This window comes from Odocoileus virginianus, chromosome 10, assembly GCF_023699985.2.
Source record: "Odocoileus virginianus isolate 20LAN1187 ecotype Illinois chromosome 10, Ovbor_1.2, whole genome shotgun sequence".
In the NCBI taxonomy this organism is placed as follows: Eukaryota; Metazoa; Chordata; class Mammalia; order Artiodactyla; family Cervidae; genus Odocoileus; species Odocoileus virginianus.
The window spans coordinates 29821516-29849119 of NC_069683.1; the positions used below are offsets into that span (position 1 = coordinate 29821516).

General features: G+C 46.3%; 1 long non-coding RNA gene across 1 annotated transcript in view; it reads left to right on the plus strand.

Annotated features, from left to right (window-relative positions):
- The first annotated feature begins 14473 nt into the window (after positions 1 to 14473).
- The window catches only part of LOC139037014 (uncharacterized), a 29031-nt gene continuing 15900 nt past the window's right edge, over positions 14474 to 27604 (plus strand). Inside the window, exon 1 of the long non-coding RNA XR_011489794.1 lies at positions 14474 to 14762. This is a non-coding gene — a long non-coding RNA (uncharacterized lncRNA). The remainder of the gene's footprint in view (positions 14763 to 27604) is intronic.

Sequence of the window (27604 nt, forward strand, 5' to 3'; positions counted from 1 at the left end):
TCCTCCCCCACGGGGCTGTCTGCAGACTTTGTGCATGAGGTTGGTGGTGGTGGGGAAACAGCATTGGGGGAGGCAAATGCCTTTAAGAACTCCCAGGCTACTGGAACTCCCATCCCTGCTGCCTATGCCTTCTTCTGGGGGGGTGCTGGACCTGTCGGGGTACCCCCAGACCAGTCCTGTGCCACATCTTGGGTGCTGAGGTGGAGATGGCACATACAGAGGACTGAGCATGAGGCAGTCATTTGTGGACTGGAAATGGAGAAATGAGAGACTGAAGCAATCAAGGAGGCTGCCTGGAGGAGGTGACCTGGCACTCCTTCTAGACCTTCTGTCTGCTGGTCTACCTTAGTCATGCATGCCCTTACAGCCAAGGCCTGAGCCTCTGAACCCTCTCCCAGCCACAGGGATACCTGTCTGTGTCCCTGTAAATCCAGCCAAATGGGTAGCCCTGAGTCTGACTGTGTATCAAATACAGCCCTGGGTTGTGTCTGTGGGGTTGATCCCCTGCTGTCCTGGCTGTGAGAGTGTTTGCGTCTCCACAGACAGAGGGGCAGACTCCAGACTGGTGACCAGGAGGAAGCTCTGATTGGCAGTCTCCAGACCCCACACCCACCTTGCCTTGAACCCTCCCATCTTCTCTCCTTCATTTCTCCCAGATCAGTAAAGATCAGTAAAGGTTGGCATGTTAAGGGGCTGGGCACTGGGATCTCCTCTCCTGGTGGGGGAGGGCTGGGAGGCGATGGACCGAGCCATCCTGTGTTTGCCCACAATGGCCTCAGGGTACCAGCCTTGCCGGTTAACACCTCAGGGTGTCCGGGACCATAGAGCTTGTCTGCCTCTCATACCTGGCAGTTTGTTCTGGTTTGGAGTCTGTTTCTCTGGGCTGAACGGTCCCAGGGCTTCTAGCCTGCCCTTGGGGCTGTGGGGTCCAGGCCCCTGCCCTGCTCAGCCCCTGCTTTGGGCTCCCTCAGTCTGTCCTCTCACAACACAGATCCCAGGCCGGTCAGTGGGCCCCCAGGTGGGGGTGAGTCATTTGCTGGCTCCAGGCAGACAGAAGAGGATTACTCTAATTGTGCCCAGCTGACACCAGTGTTGGTGTGGGCTAACACAGGTGCCTATGATCCTCGACCCTGAGTGTGTGTGTATGTCCTCTTCCACAGGCCTTTGGGTAAAGTGGAAGCACAACCTAGGTACCCACCCCTGAGCCTTCCTCCCCTTCCCCCTGAGGCTGCTCTCCCTCGACATTTAATTCTGTTCAAGGCCCATGCTATGACACATCCCTCCTTGCCTCCAAATTAAACAACTCAGATATTTTCTCCTGCACTGCAGGACCCTATGCTAAGGCCCAGAGCTAAATTCATCCTCGACCCTGGTCTGGAGGGTCTAACAGCTTGACAGGGGAGACACAGGCCATGAAACCTATGGCCCCAAGCAGGGGCCTGAGAAAACCACAGCGAGGTCTGGAAGATGAGCAGGGGTTTTCCTGCGGGCAAAGGGGGCAAGGCACTCCTGGGAATAGGAACTGCTCCTACAAACACTGCTGCTCGGAGAAGGAGAGTGGCTGACATATGAGAATGGAGAGAGCTAAGGTCAGATCAGGGAGGGCCATGAATGCCAGACTTCGGAGTTCGGAGTTCGGCTTGACTTTGTGGGCATGAAGGAATGGGGGCTCAGGCGTGCATTTTAGAAGGTCCTGCAGGAAAGCGAAGCAAGGACTGCAGGAGAGCGGTTGGGAAGGGACCATCCTGGTGGGCTCCCGTCGCACAGAGTCGGACATGACTGAAGCGACTTAGCAGCAGCAGCAGAAGCAGCAGCATCCTAAAGTGGATGCTCAGTGGCCTAGGCTGGGCGAAGGAGAAGGAGTTCAAGACGCTTTGAACTCACAGAACTTGTGCTCGATTGGATGGGGGCGGAGGCCGGATTGGCAAGTGCCCTGGAAAAGGAACCTGCTCTTGAACAGCCCTGGGCAGCTGCTCAGTCGCCATCCTCCGGGGCCACCAGGTGTCGGGTGGAGCCTCTGGCAGGAGGTGAGTCCCCGGGGAAGGTGGCCGGGGCAGCTGTTTGGGGGCTTCCAGGGGTGGGGGCCGGAGGAGGGGCGGGAGGAGGAACCTGCTTCTGCAGAGCCTGCGGGCAGCCCTCACCCGGTTGGAGGATACAAGCCTAGACTCCCCAGAGCTTCTGGTAACTGCCCTGCCCTCCCAAGTTAGTGGTTTCATTTTACAGGAAACTCCACGATTCTGGGCGTAGACACTATTGTCTCATTCTGCGGACTAGAAAGGTGAAGTCCAGGAGGTTAAGTAATCAGCCAAGGTTGGGATGTGAGCCTGACTCCTCTTCAAGGACTCTGTCTCTGGGATAGAGGAAGGAGATTCAGGAGCTCAGGGTCTCCGTCTGCCTCCTCAGGACTGTGGCCGGTAGGAGTGGTGAGCAAGTGGACTGGGGCCCCAGAGGAGGGTTTGGGATCAGCTCTGTGTGCCTCTGTTGCGGGGGCGGGTGGGGTACAAGAAAAGGCGTGGACAGGCTGATGACGTGTAGCGCCGCTTATGGCCACCAGGTGGCGCCGAACCCCCGCTGGCCTCACCTCCCCGGAGGTCTGAGAAGGGCACGTGGCAGGTATGTGATGGGGGGTAACCTCACTCCTGTCCACGCTCTCACTGGGGTGGTGAGTTCTCTGGAGGCCTTCAGGGTACAGGAGGGTATGTTGTGTGAGTGAAATCTGCTTATAGATGGCACAGCCAGATTGTTCTCTGAGGGCGTACTAGGATGGGTCCCTACCAGATGGGAAGTACACCCTCAGTTTGAAGATTGGCGGGGTAGACCCGAGAAAGAAGGTGTTGCTACTCCCTGACAAGATGGCTGCCATCCTCCATTCCTAAATCAACCCTGGAGAAACCATAGGGCTGAGTAGGAAGCGGGAAGCATGGAATTCTGGGAACTAGCAAAAATAGTCTGGGGTGCAGTGGGGTGGGAGTTGGGGAGAGGTAAAAGTGAGGTGCTGGGTTGGCAGAAAGCACTTGCTTCAGGCCTGTTGCCTTGGACAGTCAATCATGGCCTGTCCCCTCGCTTCTGCTCAAACTCCTGGGGCTTCTTCATCTTCTGTTGGCAGTAGCTGAAGGAAAAGAACAATCCCTTGATTGGGGGGCTCTCCCAAGGATGGACAGGACTATTGTCCCCTTTGTGGGCAAGAGAAACTGAGGCCAGAAGCTCAGCTGATGGGAGTCTCCCTCAGAGCTAAACCAGCTTAGCTCCCCAGGGTCAGATGAGGAAACTGGGACTGGGAAATGGCAGGGACCTAGAACTCCACACAGAGATCCAGAGGTAGTGTAGGGACGGGCACCAGCTCCCACTTCCTGGCCTAGGGCTCCCCACCACCTTTCCCAGGGATGGCAGTCTTTGCTTCTTCAGGTCCCACCTAGAACTCACGTTTCAGACCAGACCTGGAGAGCTGGTCTGTGTCTCCCACATCACAGCCCCCGTGTCGTCCTTATGCTGGGGACAGGGTGGGGAGGGGATGGTGTGGGTTAGAATCGCTGACCCTCTTTTCTCTTTACATCTGCCCCTTGAGCCATTCTTCTGGCTCTCAGCTGAGACTTCCCGGGCGGTGTGTGCCTGCTGGGTGCATGTGGTTTCTCTCCTCAGTTAGACAGGAAGCCTGGTAAGGGCAGGAACTGATCTGCCTCAGCTTTAGTTTCCCACATGTCTCCTCAATGTAGGCATCCCAGGTGGCACAATGGTAAAGAATCTGCCTGTCAATGCAGGAGACTCAAGAGATGTGGGTTCCCTCCCTGGGTTGGGAAGACGCCTGAATTAGGAAATAGCAACCCACTAAAGTATCCTTGGCTGGGAAATTCCATGGACAGAGGAGCCTGGCGGTCTACAGTCCATGGGGTCACAAAGAGCCGGACATGCATGACTGAGGGACTGAGTACACCCAGGAGCTCAAAACAGGTGTGTTGATTGATAGATAGCGGCAGTCAGGATTCCAATGCATGTATTAATCAAAACTCAGCTGAACAATGAGGGAGGCCCTCTGAAATTCTCTAGAATTATCTCTCTGCATCTCTTTCATCTCTGGTACTCCACCCTGTAAACTCTTGCCAACCAGCCTCTTCAGACTCACAGCTCCATCTTCTTAACTTAAGGGGACTTCCAGGGTTCATCCTGCCTGCATGGTGACCTCTCCAGGTGGTGTGGACAGTGGTAGTGTTTACATGTGTCTTCTGCCCCTTAGGATCCCAATCATTACCTGATAACCAATGCCTTGAAAACCTTTTTTTCATACATTTTGTCCAGTTTTGTTGTTATTTCAGGCAGGAGGCTAGATCTAGTCTTTATTAGTCCATCTTTGATGAGAGTGTAAGTCTGTTTTATAACTTTCATTGCAGTGTAGTACATACACAATGTAGGAATGTTGACAGACATCATTATTATTATTGGCAGTACCACATGGCATGTGGAATCTTAGTTTCCTGCCCAAGGATCAAACCCAGGCCCCCTGTATTGGAAGCTCTGAGTATTAACCACTGGACCACCAGGGAAGTCTCTTGACAGACATTTAGATTTGAATGTCTTGGCAATTAGAAACACTGATCCTGGACTTCCCTGCTGGCTCAGAGGTTGAGAATCTGCCTGCCAATGCAGAGGAGACAGGGTTGATCCCTGGTCCAGGAAGATTCAACATGTGGGAGGGCAGCTGAGCCCATGTGCTGCAGCTACTGAGCGCAGGCTCTAGGGCCCGAGAACCACGATGCCTGAGCCGGCAAGCCCTAGAGCCTGTGCTCCACAATGCCAGAAGCCACCGCAGTGAGAAGCCTGCCCACTGCAGCTAGAGAAAGCCTGCCCACAGCAAGGAAGACCCAGTGCAGACAAAATAAATAATTAAATTAAAAAAGAAAAAGGAATCCCATGACTATTCTTATATATGGGTATATATTGAGTATTCCATTGTATGACTATCTTCATCTACCTCTATTGTTAATATATAGCTTCTAGCTCACAACTGAGACCATTCCTTTCTATGTGAAAACATTCTATTTCCTTTAGAGTAGGTCTGCTGAGATGAATTCTCCTGGTTTTTATTAGTTTAACAATGTCTTCATTTTTCCTTTATTCTTGGAGGTTTTTTGTTTGTTTCTTTCTTTCTTGGCCTTGCTGTGCAGTTTGTGGGATTGTAGTTCCCTGACCAGGGATTGAATCCACACCCTCAGCAGTGAACATGTGGAGTTCTAACCACTAGATAGCCAGGGAATTCCTTTGAAGGATGCTTTTTGAAGATATTGAATTCTAGGTTAGGTAGTATTTTCTTTTAGCACTTTGAAGATAACGTTCTGTTCTCTTTCTGTCGTTGTTTCTGACAATGTTACAGCTGACAAATCAGCTATCAGTCTTATTGTGTCTTTGAAAGTAATGCATTTCTTTCTCTGGCTGCTTTTTAGATTTTATCTTTGTTTTTGTTTTTCAGCAGTTTTACTGCAATGTGCTTAGGTATGGTTTTCTCTATATTTAGTCTACTTGAGAATCATAATGTGTCTTGAATCCGTGATGATTTTTCCTTTCTTCAGTTCAGTCCTCATCAAGTGTAGATAAGTCGTTTCTCATAATTCAATGCATGCTAACAACGTTCTAGAAAATTTTACTGAAATCCTGGAATAAAAAGAAAGAAAGAATGATGCAGCAGTGGGGAAAATATTTTTTTTTTTGGAGGGGGGAAAATATTTTTAATCAACCACTAGATTCTTGTCCTTAGGCTTCAAATTCATACTCCTCATCAGGACAGAAGGGTGGCCAGTGGTGGTCTCTCTCCTTAGCTCCTGATCTATAACCAAGGATATGTCCCGACCAACATCCCTACCTGGAATCAAGACTTTTCCACCATCTGTCTGGTGACAGATGAGAAGGAAAAACTTCTTTTTCTCTCTAAATTTTACCTCTCAGTCAACACATTAAAAAAATTTTTTTTTTTTTGGGCAGTGCCACTCAGCATGTGGGATTTAGATCCCTGACCAGGGATGGAACCCGTGCCGCCTACATTGGAACTGTGGAGTCTTAACCACTGGACCACCAGATGTCCCAATACTGACATTTTAATACAGAACAGTTTAGTATCTCATTGTTTAGGACTTCTGCAAATCAGAATAGGAGTTTGGATTTACCACTGAAGGAAGTCCCTCCATGATAGTAAGTATATTCCTAACAGATGAGTTCTAGCCCAACAGAATAAAGAAGGACCAGTGGGCAGCCAGCGTTCCCCTGCCCTGGCAGGTTTCTTACTCCTTGCTTTGACCTTTAGGCTTCAAGTGCACCTGTATGAGGAGGTAGGGAAGCTTCAGGGAGCAACCTTCACACTTGTATCTGTGTCTACCAGCTCATCTGCACCTGGACAAAGCCTGTGTGTGCTGACCCAGCTCACTGGTCCATGTATCTTCCCTGAATATAAACATCCAATTACCCAATCCCTTCTAGATAGCTTTCCTGTGTTATAGAGACTGGAAAACTAAAGTAACATTTTCCACACTCCACATAGATCTCACCTGTAACCTGGGTCCTTTATGAAGGTGTTCCCAATGAGATGTGGAGGTGAAAGGAAATTATGGGCACTGATGGCTGCATGCAGGTAGATAAGATCAGCTGGAAAGCATCTGTGATGCGGGTGTCTGGGTGTTTGAGGCACATATATGGAGGAGTTTTTAACAACTAGCACCTCATGTAGGTGCCAAGAAACAGATGGCACGATGGTGATATTTTCACTAGAAAATCCCCCTGATATGGATGGGCATTTTGGCTGGCTGTGTTGGCACTGACTTTTAATGCTGTGTAGCATTGAACCTGATTCTCTTCTTCTGCTTAATCCTGTATGGTTTATGGTATAGACAACTAAGAAACTCAACCAATGGTTCTTGAAGCACTGATCCCATTGGTTGTGTTTGTCCATCTTCCCAATAAAAAGTGAGCTCTCTGAGGGGAGTGACTAGTACCTAACACACAGCCTAAGACAGAGTAGGCACTCAGCAAAATTTATTGACAACTTAAGTGAAATGTTGTTTAGTCACTAAGTCATGTCTGACTCTTTTGCAACCCCATGGACTGTAGCCTGCCAGGCTTCTCTGTCCATGGAATTTCCCAGGCAAGGATACTGGAGTGAGTTGACATTTCCTACTCCAGAGGATCTTCCTGACCTAGGGATCAAATCCAGGCGTTCTGCAATTAACAGGTGGATTCTTTACCACTGAGCCACCCAGGAAATGTTAGGCATTAAAAATCCAACCTGAGAGACTGCATCCTCTAATGGGTCTGGGGCTGACCTGCATATCTTGAGGGGTATCTCAGTAGTGATCAAGGGCATCTAAGAGTTACCACATTCAACTGAAGAATATAGTCTTGTCAGTAAAACCATGCTGGCATGACAAACAGTCAGACTTCCCATAAGAGGAGATCATGTTCATAGTGGAATCAGGCTTGCGTGACCAGCACTGAACATCAATCAAAACAAACTGACTTATACAACACCAGCAGGCTCCAGGATGCAAAACAATATTCACTAAGCGTAAGCATACAGAAGTCAGACAGAGAAAAATAACTGAATTTATATTATATCCTCATCAAATCAATTTAAAACTATCACCAATGGAAAATTTCCTCCTAAAGAAATGTCACCACAAACTGTACTTTGTTTTCATCTCTTTGGGAGACCTGTGACTTCTTAGCCCTAGGTCTTCTTAACAGTCAAACCCAGGCCCCTAGTTTTATGTACTTTCTATTTCTTAACAACTCTTCTAAGTGGCTGGGTGGGTTTACCTGGACCCTGTCAGCAACTGGCAGATGGTCTACCAAGGGGAGCAAGGGAAGTACCACCAAGGGTAGAGTACGGTGGTACGGGACGTGGTATCTGGCATCAGGCAGACCTGGACCAAGTCTCTGCCCTGTCAGTTCCCTCCTGTGAGACTGTGAGGCACTTACCTTCCCTGAGTCTCAATGACCTCATTTATAAAACAAGAAGAGGAGTAAACCTTCCTGAGGCTGTTGTGAGGATTAACTAAAAAAAGAAGACAGGAAAGCCTTTGGCCACTGTTAAAGCTGCCAGCTATGAGACTGCAGGGCTCTATCAGGGTGTATTTCTGGGAATGAAGACCATGAATTCATCTTTGACGAAAGCTGAAAAGTCATACACCTCTTATCCTTCTCCATCAGAGGGCAGACAGTATGAAAACCACAATCACAGAAAACTAACTAATCTGATCACATGGATCACAGCATTGTCTAACCCAATGAAACTATAAGCCATGCTATAAGCCCCTACAGGGCCACCCAAGATGGATGGGTCATGTGGAGAGTTCTGACTAAACGTGGTCCACTGGAGAGGGAATGGCAAACCACTTCAGTATTTTCGCCTTGAGAACCCCATGAACAGTGTGAAAAGGCAAAAAGATAGGACACTGAAAGATGAACTTCCCAGGTTGGTAGATGCCCAATATGCTACTGGAGATCAGTGGAGAAATAACTCCAGAAAGAATGAAGAGATGGAGCCAAAGCAAAAACAGCACCCAGCTGTGGATGTGACTGGTGATGGAAGAAAAGTCCAATGCTGTAAAGAGCAATATTGCATAGGAACCTGGAATGTTAGGTCCATGAATCAAGGCAAATTGGAAGTGGTCAAACAGGAGATGGCAAGAGTGAACATTGACATTTTAAGAATCAGCAAACTAAAATGGACTGGAATGGGTGAATTTAACTCAGATGACCATTATATTTACTACTGTGGGCAAGAATCCCTTAGAAGAAATGGAGTAGCCATCATAGTCAACAAAAGAGTCCAAAATGCAGTACTTGGATGCAATCTCAAAAATGAAAAATCAAAAATCTCTGTTCATTTCCGAGGTAAACCATTCAATATCACAGTAATCCAAGTCTATGCCCCGACCAGTAATACTGAAGAAGCTGAAGTTGAACAGTTTTGTGAAGACCTATAAGACCTTCTAGAACTAACACTCAAAAAAGATGTCCTTTTCATTAGAGGGGACTGGAATGCAAAAGTAGGAAGTCAAGAAACACCTGGAGTAACAGGCAAATTTGGCCTTGGAGTACAAAACAAAGCAGGTCAAAGGCTAACAGAGTTTTGCCAAGAGAACGCACTGGTCATAGCAAACATCCTCTTCCAACAACACAAGAGAAGACTCTACATATGGACATCACCAAATAGTCAATACCAAAATCAGATTGATTATATTCTTTGCAGCCAAAGATGGAGAAGCTCTATACAGTCAGCAAAAACAAGACCAGGAGCTGACTGTGGCTCAGATCAGGAACTCCTTATTGCCAAATTTAGACTTAAATTGAAAAATGTAGGGAAAACCACTAGATCATTCAGGTATGATGTAAATCAAATCCCTTATGATTATACAGTGGAAGTATATAAGATTCAAGGGATTAAATCTGATAGAGTGCCTGAAGTACTCTGGATGGAGGTTTGTGACATTGTACAGGAGGCATTGATTAAGACCATCCCCAAGAAAAAGAAATGCAAAAAGGTTGTCTGACAAGGCCTTACAAATAGCTGAGACAAGAAAAGATGCAAAAGGCAAAGGAGAAAAGGAAAGATATACCCATTTGAATGCAGAGTTCCAAAGAATAGCAAGGAGAGATAAGAAAGCCTTCCTCAGTGATCAATGCAAAGAAATAGAGGAAAATAATAGAATAGGAATGACTAGAGATCTCATCAAGAAAATTAGAGATACCAAGGGGACATTTCATGCAAAGATGGACACAATAAAGGACAGAAATGGTATGGACCTAATAGAAGCAGATGATATTAAGAGGTGGCAAGAATACACAGAAGAACTATACAAAAAAGATCTTCATGACCCAGATAAACATGATGGTGTGATCACTCACCTAGAGCCAGATAATCTGGAATGCGAAGCCAAGTAGGCCTTAGGAAGCATCATTACAAACAAAGCTAGTGGAGGTGATGGAATTCCAGTTGAACTATTTTCAAATCCTAAAAGATGACACTCTGAAAGTGCTGCATTCAATATTCCAGCAAATCTGGAAAACTCAGCAGTGGCCACAGGCCTGGAAAAGATCAGTTTTCATTCCAATCCCAAAGAAAGGCAATGCCGAAGAATGTTCAGACTACTGTACAATTGCATTCATCTCACACACTAGCAAAGTAATGCTCAAAATTCTCCAAGCCAGGCTTCAATAGTACACGAACCATGAACTTCCAGATATTCGAGATGGTTTAGAAAAGGCAGAGAAACCAGAGATCAAATTGCCAACATCTGTTGGATCATTGAAAAAGCAAAAGAGTTTCAGAAAAAATCTGCTTCTGCTTTATTGACTATGCCAAAGTTTTTGTGTGGATCACAACGAACTGTAGAAAATTCTTAAAGAGATGGGAAAACCAGACTACCTGCCTGCCTCCTGAGAAATTTGTATGCAAGTCAAGAAGCAACAGTTAGAACTGGACATGGAACAACAGATTGGTTCCAAATAGGGAAAGGAGTATGTCAAGGCTGTATATTGCCATGCAGAGTGTACATGTACTTATATGCAGAGTACATCATGAGAAATGCTGGGCTGGAAGAAGCACAAGCTGAAGTCAAGATTGCTGGGAGAAATATCAATAACCTCAGATATGCAGAAGATACCACCCTTATGGCGGAAAACAAAGAACCAAGGAGCCTCTTGATGAAAGTGAAAGAGGAGAGTGAAAAAGTTGTCTTAAAACTCAATATTCAGAAAACTAATATCATGGCATCCAGTCCCATCACTTAATGGCAAATAAATACGGAAACAATGGGAACAGTGACAGACTTTATTTTGGGGGGCTCCAATATCACTGCAGATGGTGACTGCAGCCATGAAATTAAAAGACCCTTGCTCCTTGGACAAAAAGCTATGACCAACCTAGATAGCATATTAAAAAGCAGAGACATTACTTTGCCAACAAAGGTCGGTCTAGTCAAAGCTATGGTTTTTCCAGTATGTATGTATGTATGGATATGAGAGTTGGACTATAAGGAAAACCAAGTGCCGAAGCATTGATGCTTTTGAATTATGGTGTTGGAGAAGACTCTTGAGAGTCCCTTGGACTGCAAGGAGATTCAACCAGTCAATCCTAAAGGAAACCAGTCCTGAATATTCATTGGAAGGACTGATGCTGAAGCTGAAACTCCAATACTTTGGCCACCTGATGTGAAAAACTGACTCATTTGAAAAGACCTTGATGCTGGGAAAGATTGAAGACAGGAGAAGAAGGGGACAACAGAGGATGAGATGGTTGGATGGCATCACCGACTCAATGGACGTGAGTTTGAGTAAGCTTTAGGAGTTGGTGATGGACAGGGAAGCCTTGCATGCTGCAGTCCATGGGGTTGCAATGAGTTGGACACGACTGAGCGACTGAAGTGATCTGAACTGAGCAGTCAGGGGAGTGGTCCCAGGAAGAAGGCTTCAGCCTCAGATCCAGAAGGGGCAGGTTCAAAAGAGTTTGAAAGAGGTGGGACTTCCCTAGTGGTCCAGTGGTTAAGACTCCACCCTCCCAATGCAGGGGGCCCAGATTCCTTGGTTAGGGAACTAGATCCTGCATACTGCAACTAAGATCCTGTGTGCTAGTGCAGCCCAATTTAAAAAAAGGAGTTTGAAAGAGGTAACTGTGGTTTTCTGGGTTAGTATAATGAATTGTGTCCCCCCAAATATATATTCAAATCCCAACCCTCAGTACTTGTGAATATGATCTTATTTGGAGAGGGGACCTTTGCAGATGAGATTAAATTAGGATGAGGTTCTTAAGAGAAGACAGAAATTGGACACAGAAGCACACAGGAGAAAGGCCACGTGAAGACAGAGGCAGAGACTGGAGTGATGCTGCCATAGCCGAGCAACCTCAAGGATTGCCAGCAACCACAGAAGCCAGGAGAGAGACAAGGGAAGTCCACCCCTAGAGCCTCTAGAGACAGCAAGGTCCTGCTAACACTGTGTTTTACAACTTCTAGCTTCTAGAATCGTGAGAGAATACATTTCTGTTGTTTGAAGCCTCCCCGTTTATGGTACTTCGTTGTGGCCCAAGGAAAAGATCCAATGGGTGAGGCAAGGGGCGCGGTATCTCAGCTCACAGGGACAGGTGGGCTGGAGTGAGGAGGGGACAGAGCTGACCATCATTTCCCAGCTTTTGTGTCTTGGGGCCACCTGACAGGACCCCAAAGCACTGAAGACCATCTGGGACATACACACAAAAGCCTGACCGTCTTGCCTCAAAGTGGGACAGCTGTTCAGCACAGCCCATGATTTATGCTCCAGACCCTGTCTTCTGTGCCAGGCTGAGGCTGGGTCCCTTTAGACCACATCTGTCCTCACTTCTTCCTCCTCTCCTGTCCTGCTTGCCTCCCTCCCTCATGGCCGGTTCTGATAAGCACTCCCGTCCCTGTAAGCCATGTGGTCACCGTCACTCAGCGTGTTCAGTACACACTTGCCCAGCCCTGTGCTGGCTGCTAGGAGTCAGAGGATACAGAAAATTTAAGACAAGGCCCTTCCCTAAGGGATCTCACAGTAACGTGGGTGAAACATTAATTTGTTGATTAATCAACTAATTAATTAAACAAGCACACATTTGTTGACAACAGACTATGTGCCATCCCTGGCTGGGCATTGGAAAGGCTGCAGAGAGAGTAACAGAACCAGACAACTGAGATAGGCTGGGGCCTGGGACCCTTTACTGGAGTGCTTGCACCTGGATAAAGTTCTCCTTGAGCAACAGAATACAAAGAAAATATAAGGGGCTAAAAGTAACTACGAACATGTGCAGTTGGGACAATTAGGAACAACAAGCTACAAAAAGGCCACAAACCAGCTGCCAGCTGGGAGGTGCCAGGAGCTAAAGCAGGAACTACACCTGCACACAGCACCACCAAGGGGGTGGGCAGACCACCTAAAAGTCACTCCTCTGGCCCATCCCTGAGCCTGCCCCTACTCTCACCCCATTTAAGGAACAGGCCTTCACTCCTTGGAGAGTGAGCAAGAACACCTGTTACTTATTTTTGATCCATTGTGCTGTAGCACAGGTCCCAACCAAGCCTTGCTTGAATTCCTTGTCTGGCCTCTCATCAATTCTACTGATTAAAGAGTCCAGGGACCTGATTTGTTAACAAATTCACAAGTAAATATAGACCTGTAAGAGTGTCAGCCAGGCCATTAAGGAAAAGTAGATGCTGCTCTGAAGGGAGGTGTGGGGTGGGATTTGACCTCGTCATGGTGGTCAGTGGGGTCTTAACAAAAAGAAGGAGGCTGGGCTAAGACCTCAGGTGAGTAACAGTTAACTAGCCACAAGGGGGAGGGAACAGTGTGAGCGGAGATCCCATGGCTAGAGGAAACACACAAGGGGAGACTTTAACAAGGCCAGTGAAGATGGTGGCTGGGGGATTATGAGAGGGGAGGGGATCATATGTAAGACCAGGTGAGAGAGGCAGGCAGAGGCCATGCTGTGTCAGGGAGTTTGGGCTTTGTCCTCAGTGAATGAGCATTAAGGGCTTTCAGTAGGCAGGTGACCTGATGGGAAATGGAGACACCCACTCTGGCTGCAGCATGGGGAAACTCCCAGAGGATATCTTCAGTGCAGAACAGGGAGGGAGCTCTTATCTCAGTTCAGGTGAAAACCTGACACCAACAGAGGATGGACAGAAATGCATAGATCTGAGAGACAGCCTTGGAGATGGGTTGGATATGATGTGTGTGAGATGGAGAGAGATGGATTGATGGTGACTTCTACTAATGGCAACCCACTCCAGTATTCTTGCCTGGAAAATCCCATGGACTGAGGATCCTGGTAGGCTACAGTCCATGGGGTCGCAGAGTCGGACACGACTGAGCGACTTCACTTCACTTCTACTCTTCTGGTTGTGCAAATGGATAGATTGTGGTGCCATTTGCTGGGAGAAGGATCTCTGCAAGAGGACTGGATTTGAAGAAGAAAATCCTAAATTCAGGAAAAAGTTCTTTGTAAACCTCTATGGTTGAGGGATGTCAGCTGCTACCATTTACTTATTAAAAAAATATTTAATGTTCTTGCTGTATGCTGGGCCCTGTGCCAGGTGCTGGAGATTAAAGGGAAGGAAATTAGCATTTGGTGCACAACTCTACCAGGCAGTGGGGCGGAGAGATTAAGATGGCCATCAGGTTAGACAGATTTGGCTTCGAGACCTGGCTGTAAGCTTTGTCAGTTGTATGACCTTGGGCAAATCACTTAAACTCTTTGGTGACTCAGAAACCTCTGTAAAATGGGATTTATGTCCCTATCTCCTAGAAAGTTATATGGATGTGGTGACAACACATGTAATGCTTTTAGCACAGTGCTTGACATACAATAAGTGCTTAATGAAAAGATGCTATTATTGGTTCTCTGTGTAAGGCACTGTCATCTTGTCATTCTGTCTAATCCTTCCTACAGCATCACGAGGAGGGAATTATCAGTATAAGGAAGTCGGTTTCATCTTTCCACACTCAGGAAAGCTGGCTTCCTCTCTTGTCTCAGGGTGTAAATCCTGATTAGTCCAGACTAATCCTGTGAGTCCATTCCCCTATCCAATCATTGATTTAGGGAGTCATAGGGTCCATTTCGCCCCAGGTGTGAACTCCCTTCAAGTTGCCCTGGAATGTCCTGGTTTTAGTACTATTAGTGCTGATTCCCAGGAAACACGTCAGTCCTGGGCAGACTGGGTTGGTTGGTCACCCTGCTTGGCCACTGAGTCCTGAGGAGGAAACGTCTCCAGGTATGAGGGTGGGGTGGGGGAGGGGTGCGGGCAGAGGGAGGGAGGGAGAGGTGGGGCATCTGGAAAACTTTCTATTTGCTAAGAATCAATGTTAAAGTCATATGTGGGAGGACATGCCCTTCTTTGCTGGGTGTCTTTGTTTCTATGTGCTATGCTTGGGGTTGCTGTGGCCATTCTGTGACCATGAGAGGAGATAAGCAATATGCTGAAGATGGCAGGGAGAAGACATGGAAAACACCTGGGTCCTTGAGGACGCTGCTGGGCTGGAAATGCTTAGCTCAAGAGTTGTTGCTATGAGAGCGATAAACTACAATGTCCACTGATATCTGTTACTTGCAGCCAAAATCATCCTGGTGCAAAATACTACCCAGATAGAAAGGGGCAGACCTGAGAATGAGCCAATCTCTATCCTGGTGATTTCCTATCTTAATACTAAATATTAGGACAGGGATAAGACATAATCTGGGAACAATTCTGTTTGCCTAGGACAATGTTTCTGAAGTATGTGACTTCTACGAGACTAGGACAATGTTTCTGAAGTATGTGACTTCCATGAGATGCTCTTTGCACAAGAATTCCATGGTCAAATCAGCTTGGAAGACTGGCATGCTGCATTCTTACCAATACATATTATAAGTGTAAAGTGTGAGTCATTCAGTCGGGTCTGACTCTTTGTGACCCCATGGAATGTAGCCTTCCAGGCTCTTCTGTCCATGGGATTCTCCAGGCAAGAATACTCCTACCTACTAATCTTGGGTTAACTCAGAGTTTCTCAAAATCATTTCAATGTGAAATTTTTAGTTTCTTTTTGTTTTTGTGAAACTCTATTGATATCTCCCAGATGTTCCACAGACCATCTTTTACCTCTTTTACCTCACCATTTCCCAAAGATGCTGTCTGGAGCATCTGACCTTCTCTGGACAGGTCCATAGAGGCCTTAGTTTGCCTGTTGTCCATGGTGCCCTCTTTCTTGCTTCACTGTGTCCCAGTTTGGGATGATCAACTGTGTGATCGCTCAGCTCTGGAGAAGTAGGAGGGCTTCCCAGGGAGAGGAGGAAGTGAGAGGCTCCTTAAGTTGAGGGAGGGATCACTGCTTTTCCCTGGGGAGCAAGATGGTGTGGCCAGACATAGCCTGTCAGGAGGAATGAGGGGGTATGAAGCTGAGCTCGGGCACATGATATGCATGTGATGTAGAAAGGGAGGTGGGCAAAAAAACTAAAAAGCAAAAACAAAAAAATGAGACTTCTCTGGCAGTCCATACTTATGGAAGTATCCATACATCCAAAGCAGGGGGCAGGGAACAGATGCCATGTGAAAGGGTCAAAATCCCAAATCAAACAAACAAAACTCCAGAAAGGGAGGTGGTGGTAAGAGTGCAGGGTGATTTTCTTGGTTGGAAGAAAAGAATTGCACTTTAATGTATGGTATTGTACATTTTGGCATGGACCATTCCAGATTTCAGTGTATGGTCAGATCTGTTCTTCATGGTGTATCTTTATAATAAATAAGATAGTTCTGGCAAGAAAAGAAAGAGAAAGAGAAAGGAACGGCAGAGGATTGCAGGCTGCAGCAACATGGGGGAGGTCTGGGCACAGAGGCCCCACAGAAGCTCCCATGGGGCTGTCCTCCCTAGCCAGTATTTCCTCCAGGAAGCAGGGTGGCCAGATGAGTCACTTGGGTCAAGGAACCAGGTGTGTAACCAATCTGGGAAGGCAGAGGCCTAAAAAAAGGGACTGAGTTTGTTCAGCCTGCCCTTCCAGCCCTGAGTTTTCCTTCTATTTGTCACCTGCCTACCTCAATGGAACAGAAACTCTCTGGGCTCAGGTACTGTATGGTGCAGCTCACAGGTGATTCCATAGCACTCGAGACTGTTCTTCATCCATGGTAAAGGATCAGTGTGCCTGGTCGCTCAGTCGTGTCCAGCTCTTTGTGACCCCATGATCTGTAGCCCGCCAGGCTCCTCTGTCCATGGGGATTCTCCAGGCAAGAACACTGGAGTGGGTTGCTGTGCCCTCCTCCAGGGGATCTTCCCAACCTGGGATGGAAGCCAGGTCTCCTGCATTGCAGGTGGATTCTTTACTGACTTATCAGGGAAGCCCAAGAATACTGGAGTGGGTAGCCTGTTCCTTCTCCGGGGATCTTCCAGACCCAGGAATTGATCCAGGGTCTTCTGCTTTGCAGGCGAATTCTTTACCAGCTGAGTTACCAGGGAAGCCCAAAGTCTCAATAAATACATGTTAAATAAATAAATCTGAGAGGGAGAAAAGCATCTTCCTAAAACCCTTGTATGGAGAACCAGAAGGCCTGGGGTGGGGTGGGGGGCAGGGAGCAGGGGGCCTTGTCATCAGGTTTCCCCTACAGCATCCTCACTCCTGGCAGCACAGGTCACAGACAGGCTAATGATGTCACCAAATCCCACTGATCTTCTGAGGTTCAAGGCCCTCAGCCTCCAGGAAACCTTCCCCTTCCGAGCCACTTCCCCTTCACTAAGCCTCCTCTCCTCTGAGCTTTATAAAGATCTGGCTCTTGACTGCATGCTGTTCAGTGTGGTATTTCATCACTGCCTCCCACTTGACTGTAAACACTTTAAGAACAGAGGCTACATCTCTTGTTTCCAAGACTCCCCCACAGAACCAGGAGCTGAACTGAAAAACAACCACCCTCTGCGTTCCTTAGTTGATAGGTTTATCTTTAACACTGGTTCCAGCAACACCTTGACTCGGCGCTCTCTTCAGGCAGTTAGTTCCTGATGCTCTGTGTATTCTGTCTCAGTTAGGACTGCTTTCTGCTCTACCACGGAACACCCAACAAACCGTGTCTTAAGCAATCAGATTACTTAATTGTCTCTTACATGGAGAGGTCTGGAGGCAGGCAGTCCAAGGTTGGGGCCAGCACTTCTAAGATGCCATCAAAAGCTCAGACTCATGGCGGCTTTTCACTCCATCCCCCATAATGGGCTGGCTGGTTGCCTCATGGTGCAAGGTGGCTGACCAGGTCTCAGGCTTCACCACTATATTCTCAGCAAGAAGATGGGTGGTAGAAGTGAAGCCAGCTCATGTGTTCTTTTGATCAGAAAAGCAAAAAGTTTCCCAGAAGCCTCTAGTAGACTTTTGGTTTACCATATTAGCCATGTTAGATATAAAGGAGCCTGAGAAAACAATTGAGGTTTTCCAGCCTCTACAGTTAACGAGACAAAGGAAAAGTGGTTTGAGGATGAGTGTTACATTAACCATAAACAGTGATTGCTATTCACTCTATAGAAAAAAGAGAAGAAAAAAATCATCAGACTTGTCATTCTTGCAGACTGGCCATTCTGAACTCTCCCCACACCTAGCAGAACGCTATTTAGATTTATTTGTTCCCAGAGAGACACTCTGTTCTTGATTATAAATAAACATAAAAGGCACAGCCCACGCCCTTCAGGGTCACAGAGGCAGGTGGGGAGGATGTGAAGGGCTGGCAGAGATAAAGCAGTCATCTCTATGATGTGTGTTCCATGATTTGGGATGAGGAGAATCTACCTTCTGCTCAGGGATTGTCAGGGAAGGCTGCCGAGAAGTCATGACCTATGAGGGTGAAATGGCAGGAAAATATATGAGAATGGGACTAGAGAGAATATTCCTGATAGAAGAAAGTGCATGGACAAAGTCACACGGTGTTGGGAGGAGAGCATACATAGCACATGTGAAGAGTCTGTTTTGCTGGAGCATAAGGTGCCTGCAGGAGAGAGTTTTTGTTGGTGGGGCCAGGTCATGAAAGGCATGAAGTCCAGCTTGGTGCCTGGATATATGGTGCTATTTTCTTTTATTTTTTAAAAATACTTATTTATTTATTTGGCTGCACCAGATCATAGTTGCAGCATGTGGGATCTTTAGTTGTGACATTTGAACTCTTAGTTAGGGCCTGTGGGATCGATCTTAGTTCACTGAGCAGGGATTGAACTCAAGTCCCTTGTGTTGGGAGCTTGGAGTCTTAACAACTGGACCACCAGAGAAGTCACGATGGTGCCATTTTCTGAGGTAGGAATCACTGAACTTAGTTTGATAATATTGACTCTGGGGGTCTCAAGCTGTTCTTACTCTACATGACTTCTCAGGGTAATCTCACCTACTGCCTTGACTTCGGTTCCCATCTTCTGTCTCCTAAATCTATATGCCCTGTTCAGATCGCTCTTTATATTCCCAGCCTGCATATCCAGTGCAGCTTTTGCTACATGACAACCGTGTCCCAAATTTAGTAGCTTAAAACTAGAACTGCTTATTTAGTTCCTAAATCTGTAGGTTGGCAATTTACTTGGGCTCAGAAGTTAATGTCTCCCTGAAAGACTTAAAGGATACAGAGGTGATGGCTCCTATTATAGCCCCCATTGAATCCGCCTGTATTAAGTATCTGCAAAAACCATTTGGATCATGCTAGATCATGTTAGATCTGTCCATGTGCTCTTTTCAATCCCCATTAGGACGGAGAACCAAGAGCATTTCTGGGGTATATGGGAAGAGCAGTCATATTCATGGTCATGCCTTGAGATGATGGTAACTCTCCTGCTCTCTGTCACAGTGTAGTCTACAAAGACCTCATCGTCTTGACCTTCTGCAGAACATCACTTTGGTGTTGATGACATCACATTACTTGGACCTGGTAAACAGAAATATGGTGTTACTCTGAATATCCTAATAAGGCACATACATGGGACTTCCCTGGTGGTCCTCTGGCTGACACTCCATGTTCCCAGTTCAGGGGGCCTGGGTTTAACCCCTGGCTGGGAAACTAGATCCCACATGGGGCAACTGAGTCCACATGCTGCAATTAAGACCCGGTGCAGCCAAATGAAGAAATATATTTTTTAAAAGTCACATATATGCCAGAGGATAAGGAGATAAAGTATACAAAGATTTAGAAGCCTGCTACATAGGTAAAGGTTTTAGGGCGTCTAGGTCTGAGGAGGCATGCTGGGACGTTCCTTCTGAGGTAAAGAACAGGTTATTTCACCTTATACTCCTCATTGCTAAGCAAGGTACACATCTTTGATAGGTCCTTTGGATTTGGGAAATATATGCTACCTTAAGAATACTGTGCCAGTTTATTTAGCAGTCAGGGGTCTAACAATTTCAAGTGAGGCCCAGAGGAAGAGAGGCCTCTGCCTTAGGACCAGACTGCAGGACAAGTTGCTCTGCCACTTGGCTGTAGGGTTAGAGATGTCCCATGAGACAGGAATGCTGGGCAGGGTCTCTGGCAAGTCCCGATAGGAGATGCATGGCACAGTCCTCTAGGCCATGCCTTTTGCATCAAGGAACTATTCCTTCAAAAAGCAACTCCTGGGCTTCAGTAGACACTGACCAGGGGACAGGCACCACGTAATTGTGAGACAGGTGGGGCCTATCATTAGCCTGGTATCGTTAGGTCCATCAAGTCACAATAAGGTCAGGCAGGCACCGTAGTGAACCGTGGTGGACCCATGGTAGAAATGGTACATTCAGGCCTGAGGAAGTTCAACGGGCACAAATGGGTCACATTCTAGGCAGTGGTGGCCTTAAAATGCGGTATAGAAGCAAAGTCCTCCTGGTGGGCAGAGCTCTGAGCAGGAATTTCAGCTGTGAGCATTTGATGGAGTGAGAAGTGGCCGAAGATGGAGATATATGCTTCTGAGCAGCAGTGAATCACTGGCTGGCTGGTCAGGGGCCTGAAAGAAGCACTACAGAAAGATGAGGGAAGAGGCATGCGGAGGGGCTGACAGGGTGGGTACCAATGTGAAGATGTTTACATCTCACATCCGTGTTCATGAGGAAGCATCTTCCTTATAGGATGCACTTGGTGGCCCAGTGGACAGGATGACTTCCCTGGCGGATGGTGGGCAGCCTCTGCCTTTAGCTGCCCCAGTGCTAGAGCAATGGACCCTGAGTGGAGCAGTCACTGCGGCAGGGATGGGGGCTCTGCACTGGCCCAATAGCATGGGTCTGCCGCTCACCGAGGCCATTCTACCTGCTGCCTCTGCTGATTATATTATCTAACTTGCCACCCACAGAGTCCCCAGTGCGGCTCCATCCCTCAAGAAGCTTAAGCAAGCTGATTGCATCAGATCCTTTCTAATCTGGAGGGGGAGTGATTCTTCCTCACGGAGACTTAAACTAGTTGTAGGTATGGGTTTGCCTTCCCAGCCTACAGTCTCTGCCAGCGCCAACACAGGGCTGCCTGATTTCCTGACAAAGCATTCTGCCTCACTGCCTCACCCTAACTGCCTCACCTAATGTCTCACCCCATTTTATGATGGAGAAGGAGTGTCAAGGGGCACATTCCCATGGGATCCACTGGGTCTCCTAAGGAATGTTTCATCCTGAAAGTACCTGGTCTGAAAGTCTTAGTGAGGATACTAGCCTAGGGGTGACTCCTTGTGGGGTCGAGTGCTGGCCTGGAGGTTGTACAATGTGGATTGAACCAATGGCTGTTATATGGTGCTCTCTCCATCAAGAAACCAAGGGTAGAAGGAGAAATCTTACCATCATTTCCAGCAACTCACTTGCAGTCATTTTGCATTGTATTCCTACAACTCTCCGATCTGCTGGAAAGAAGACCCTGTTCCCAAGGGAGGGTGAGCTCGTCACCAAGGGCACAGGAGGGTTCCATGGAGCCTGAGGCTCTCACTGCCACCTGATCACTTTTGGATCTCTATAGCTGTGGTGCAGAAGGCAAAATGGGTTTGTGATGGGAGCAGGGTGTAATCAACCCTGATTTTCATGAAGAGAAAGGGCTGCTGGAGCTTAGTGGGGCAGAAAGGAAGGCATTCAGAGCTCAGATTCCCTAGGGCACATTACTTGAGCGCTCGGTAGTAACCCTGCCTGGGCAACTGAGACATCCTGGGCCTGACAAAGGCAAGGCCGCCAAGGGCTCAGATCCCTCAGGGACAAAGTTCTGGGTCATCTGCCTGGCAAGCAGCCTGATGGTGAGGGAAATTTAGTACAGGCTGCACCAGGGAGAAATGGTAAGTATCAGAAATGCAAATTCACACCACAGCAAGAGACCATTTTTTCACCCAGCAGATGAGAATAAACCCCACAGTTGGACAACAATTTCTCTTGATGAGGCTGTGAGGAAAAGACATACTCGCACATTACTAGGGGCAGCAGAAAATGCTTCGACCCCTCTGGAGGGGACATGGCAACACCAGGCAGAATGACACGTGCATTTACCCATTTCCAGGAATCCATCCCAAATACACACTGGCAAAGACCTGAATTGACATTGGCACAAGATTACTCACCGCCACACTATTTGTTTTTGCAAAGGACCCAAAGGAGCATCATCAAGAGTGCTGTGCTTTGTGGCAGCTGTTGGGAAGGGCTGGAATCCAGACAAAATGCTGGGTGATTTATTTGTTTCTAACAAATGTGTACTGAGGGCCTGCTCTGCGCTCGGTAGCTTACATATGTCACTCCATTTAAACCCAACGATCTTTCATACTTTCTGGAAACAAATTTATAGCTGCAGTCTCTAACACAGAAATTCTAAGAATATGTCATGAAAACATAAGCAAAAATGGCAACCATTTTTTTATGCATAAAGATGTCTACTGCGGTATTATTTTTCAGAGTTGCTTTTTACATTTTATCAGAGTTATGTCGGCACATGGTTTAAAAGCAAAATAAAAAGCCAAACTATACAAAAGAGCTTATAACAGTATCAGCAGTCCCCAGCTCTTCATCTTCCTGTTCCAGCCTGACCTCTGGAGGCAGCCCCTTTGAATCATTTCTGATTTTCTATCCTTTGAGAGGTTCCTTCTATATCTTTAAATGTGTGTGTTTGTGTGACTCTACTTTTAGCAAGTTTAGATAGTATGTACTGGCTTTCTTCTATAGATTACATTAGGGCTTGTTCAAGAGCAAACACTATTTTTTATTCTCTTTAGAGCCCCAGGACCTGGCCTTAAGACTGGCAGGGAATGAGTATTAAATAAATATTTGTTAAATAAAGGAAGAACCTGGGTAGTCAAGGGGTTGAGGCCGGGGCTGAGAGGAAGGCATTAGAAGCAGAGAGAAAAACATGGGGGAAAGGACAGAGGCCCCTTCTTCCTGACTAATAGGACCTGGTTCTAGTTCAGGGTGGCTATGTTCCAGCTAAGATTGCTCACCTCCCATACTCCCTTGCAGAAAGTAGAGACCACACTGAGTACAGCTTCTGGGAAAGGTTTCCAAAGGAAATCTGAGATAGTTGGTGTTTCATAGGCTCCTTCTTGCTCTTCCTCAGTTTTGCTTCCTGGAACAAGGATGTGATTTCTGGAGGCTAGGCAGCCATCTTGCAATCACATTCTAAAGATGGAAGGCCAAAGCAGTAGAAGGAGCTGAATTTTGGGGGACACTATTCAGTTTTTGACAGCAGCCTGTATTACCTGTCTCTGGACTTTCTGTTATCTGAGATAAATAGTGCTTCTATTTGTTTAAGATCATATAGTTGGTTTTTCTGTTGCCTGACGCTTCATGCACTCTTAAGACAGAGAGATGGAAAATAGCCAAAACTTGATGGTTGTTGATTATATCTAGGGGCTTCTGAAAATTTTAAGTAATAAAAAGTTTAAAAGAATGATGGAAATAAAAAAATACATATAAATCATCCTTGTATTTATTATTTTCAAAAGTCTGTGATTTTTTTTTTTTTTTTTTTTTTGGTTTCACCACATGGCTCGCATGGGATATTAGTTCCCTGACCAGGGACTGAATCCTGGGCCTACTGCTGCGAAGGCGCAGAGTCCTGACCACTGGACCGCCAGGGAATTTGAAAAGTCTATGATTTTGATTGGTTGCCGTAATGTTTTATTGGAGAAGGAAATGGCAATCCACTCCAGTACTTTTGATGGGAAATCCCATGGACGGAGGAGCATGGTAGGCTACAGTCTATGGGGTCGCAAAGAGTGGGACACGACTGAGCGACTTCACTTAATGTTTTATACTGGTGATGACATTTAAATTGTCATTTCCGTTTTGGAGGGTCCAACAATTACCTGTGAATTCTCTCTTTTTCACCAGAAGGGGTTCATGGGCATGGCCTCTTCCTCAATATTATACATGAGGTAAAATAAAACCACTCTATAGAACTTCTTAATTAAACAAAGAGTCTGAGAGTTTTATCTCATTTAAATTAATAAACTCTGAGAAGATAAGAGCAGGGCTTGGTGACCCCATGCAGAGCTCAAATGAGTCAACCAAAGGGAAAAAAATTAATCATCACATATTGGACTCTTGTGCTCCACCTCACACCCTGTCAGTCCAATTTTGACTCCAGCTAAATTCCTGCTGCAACCAGATTTGTGTAAGCATCACCCAGCCTGCTGGGCCTTAGCTGCATTTTATTTCTCTCCCTTTCTGCTAAGGGTTTCTTTGAAGCCGCAATGGGAAATGCCTTTGGGTGCTCACAGGCCCTCATGCATATGATCCCTGAATGTGGGTGGAATTAACACTCCAAGAGGTAGTGCTTACCTAGTGAGGGGTGAGAAGTGGCAGATAAATGCTCCCCAGTTCTGAGATGGTCTTAAAAGATCCAGTGGGATCAAACCAACTCATCAGCTCAGCTTTGTACTGGTTTCCCTCCTCTGGGACTAGTTCTCCATTTCCTATAGTGACCAACTTGTCCCAGTGTGCTTGGGACTTTCTTGATTTTAGCAGTGAAATTTTCCCATCTCCAGGAACCCCTTAAACAGGGGGTTTGAGCAAACAGGCATGGTTGGTTACTCTGCTAGTTCCTCACTCCTGTATCCTGGGATCACCTCCCAAATAAATCCTCTCAAATGCTTTGTTTTCAAAGGGAACCTAGGCAAATGGCAACCCATTTGGGTCTGCTTGGCATATATGCCTGTCTCTGAGATCTCTTTCCTTCCTTCTTTCTTTCTTTTTTTTTAGAATAAGTATCAAATCCCTTTATTTTCTTTCAAGCAGCTTAATTTCAGCAGTGACTATCCCATGCTTCAATTCTCAGAGAGCCCCTATCCCTAACCAAACAGGTCTTCTCCTAGCACCAATGTTTTGGGAGGGCCCCTCATCCCCTAGTCCTTCCCCTAATTCCCCAGCATGTACAAAAGCTGTGAGTCACCAGACTACACTTGTTGCCATGGAGACACACATCATCCCAGTCTATCCATCCCTTCAGGTCTGGGGCTGCTGCTTCCATTCCACCCATGGAGGTTGGGGGATCAGGTGAGGAGGGGTGAGCCCCTTGCTGTGCTCCTCAACCCTCTTGGTCTGGGTCCTGCCAGGGAGTAGGGTGCTGCTTCCCGATTCTCTGAGACCTGTTCTAACTGGTTCAAAACAAGGACATCAGGTTGCAGCTGTCTGAGAACATCTATAGAGTATCGGGAAGTGAAAAAGTGCCTTTTCTGTTTCCTGCTGTTGTGGATTATAGTCTTGTGGCTTTCACCAGATGTTCACAGTTATGATCCAGAGAATACAGGTGGACTCATCTGTCAGTCTGCGGCAGTCAGAGCAGACGGAAGGGCTCTGGGGCCTCTGTCTCTTGGAATGAATGTTTCTGGTTTCTAGGTTAGAATTTTATCTGTTTCGAAGCTGGAGTGATTTCTTTCTGTTCGAATTAAGGCATGGCTAAGTGAATTTTCCCTGGAGGCTCCAAGAGGCAAAACTCTGTAATAGAGAAGGTTGTTTTCCCCCAGAAACAAGGAACTACCGCCCCCTAGAGGATAAACTTGTATACGATGGTTCAGGGAAGTTTGGGACAGCAGTTTTTCTGAATTTGTGCACTGTTTCTTAGGGGTTGGACTATAAAGAAAGCTGAGCACCGAAGAATTGATGCTTTTGAACTGTGGTGTTGGAGAAGACTCTTGAGAGTCTCTTGGACTGCAAGGAGATCCAACCAGTCAATCATAAAGGAAATCAGTCCTTAATATTCACTGGAAGGACTGATGTTGAAGTTGAAACTCGAATACTTTGGCCACCTGATGCGAAGAACTGACTCATTGGAAAAGACCCTGATGCTGGGAAAGATTGAGGGCAGGAGGAGAAGGGGATGACAGAAGATGAGATGGTTGGCTGGCATCACTGATGCAATGGACTTGAGTTTGGATAAGTTCCGGGAGTTGGTGATGGACAGGGAGGCCTGGCGTGCTGCAGTCCATGGGGTCCCAAAGAGTCATACACGACTGAGCGACTGAACTGAACTCTCCTCCTTAGAAGGAAAAAATGCCATTGCTTAATCTTTAGGTTGTACAGTAATTTAATAACTTCTTCTGTTGTTTCAGTGAAAGATTTGTTCTACTTGTAAAAGCCCAGCTGTGTTGTGTTTGAACTGGTATGAGATGAAGGATTGGGAGTGGGGAATCCAAGGGTTGGAACCCCAATAGATAGTTCAGTTTGGTTTTTTCTGGAGGACTGGTCTTGTCATCTCACAGATGACCCAATAATAAGTTTAATATCAACAGTATTTCTGAATGAATTAGGCCCCCTCTGTAGATTTGTAGAAAATAGTTCTGTAATATTTCTCAACCTCCACTGAGGTTATAATAGTTAATACAAATTAACTATTTGTATTGGTTTCAAGAGATCCCTGAGTGCATATTTAAGAATAAAATAAAGGGATTCAAATGTCTGGGGTGGGGTTAAGGCCTCAAGCCACACCTCCATTAATTTAAATGTGCTAGCTCTTTATGAAAAGCCCTCTAGGCTGAAAGAAAAATAAAAGAAAACCTTCCAATCTGTAGAACACTGTGTTTACAAAGAGGCTGTAAATTGCACTCTGTAATTTATGTTAATACATGTAAATAAATTAATTAGTCTTCAAAAGAATGAGTCTTTTAACAGTTTTTAAGTTAGACAAATGACTTCCAATTGAAAAAAAATGAATCTACTCAACTGAGTATTAAGACCTTTGGGTAAAGGTAAATTTTATATTCTTAAAGAATTAAAACAGAATGGGGTGTGCACATAACCTTGGAAAATGAACTAGGTTATTAATACAACTTCAAACACTATTCCTGTTTTCAAACCTAAGCCTTTTCTTCAAAATGTTTTTGGATGGGAACCAGGAAAATCTAACTTTGGTTTAACGCCTTCGTGGTTCCTGCTGAGTTACAAAATAAATATGCAGATCAGGACCAGTGATATGCAAATTCACACCAGGCCAAAAATGGGTAGTCACAAAGGTTTTAAGAACTGCTTCAGTACTAAGACTTCTAATACGGTAGGTTCTGAGAATTCCATTACTCTGTAAAGTAAATATAAGGAGGTCCTTGATCCTCTCTGCCAAGTGGCCTGTCCACAGCCACAGCCCAGGTCCTCCCATGGCTGGGAATTATGGGATTTCCTTTTGCTCCTCTCACAGATGACAGCACCGCCCAGCTGATATTTTACTGAAAACGAAGAGATTTCAGCATAGTCTTCATTTGAATTCTCCTGTTGGGAACCCCCAAGCTCCCTCACTTCCTCTCCAGAGTTTCCCATTTTCTAAAGTAATTTGTCCCTTGTTCAATTATCTGGAGCACATTACCAGTAAATGACTATGTGTACATAAATCACTGACAATGTTCTTTAACTTCTTAGTTTTAGTCTCTTCAAGGGTGTTTTCCCCTTATTTGTGTTGATCACTCATCTTTTTTTCCCCCCTAGTCAAGGGAAACAAGCTACAAGCCTGCCTGAGAGTTTCAACTGATCCACCTTGAAAAACTTGTGTTGGATTCTCTGGGTGTTGAGAAAGGACAGAGTAAATGTACACACCACGCCCCCTGGTGGCTGCATTTGTCTAGGGTTTGAACCCATAGTGGCAGGTTACTGTATTAAATGTTAATTATCTAGTTCTGTTGCTGGCAGAAACTGCAAGAGCTCCTCAGTGACTGGATAAGGGCTGGATCTCTC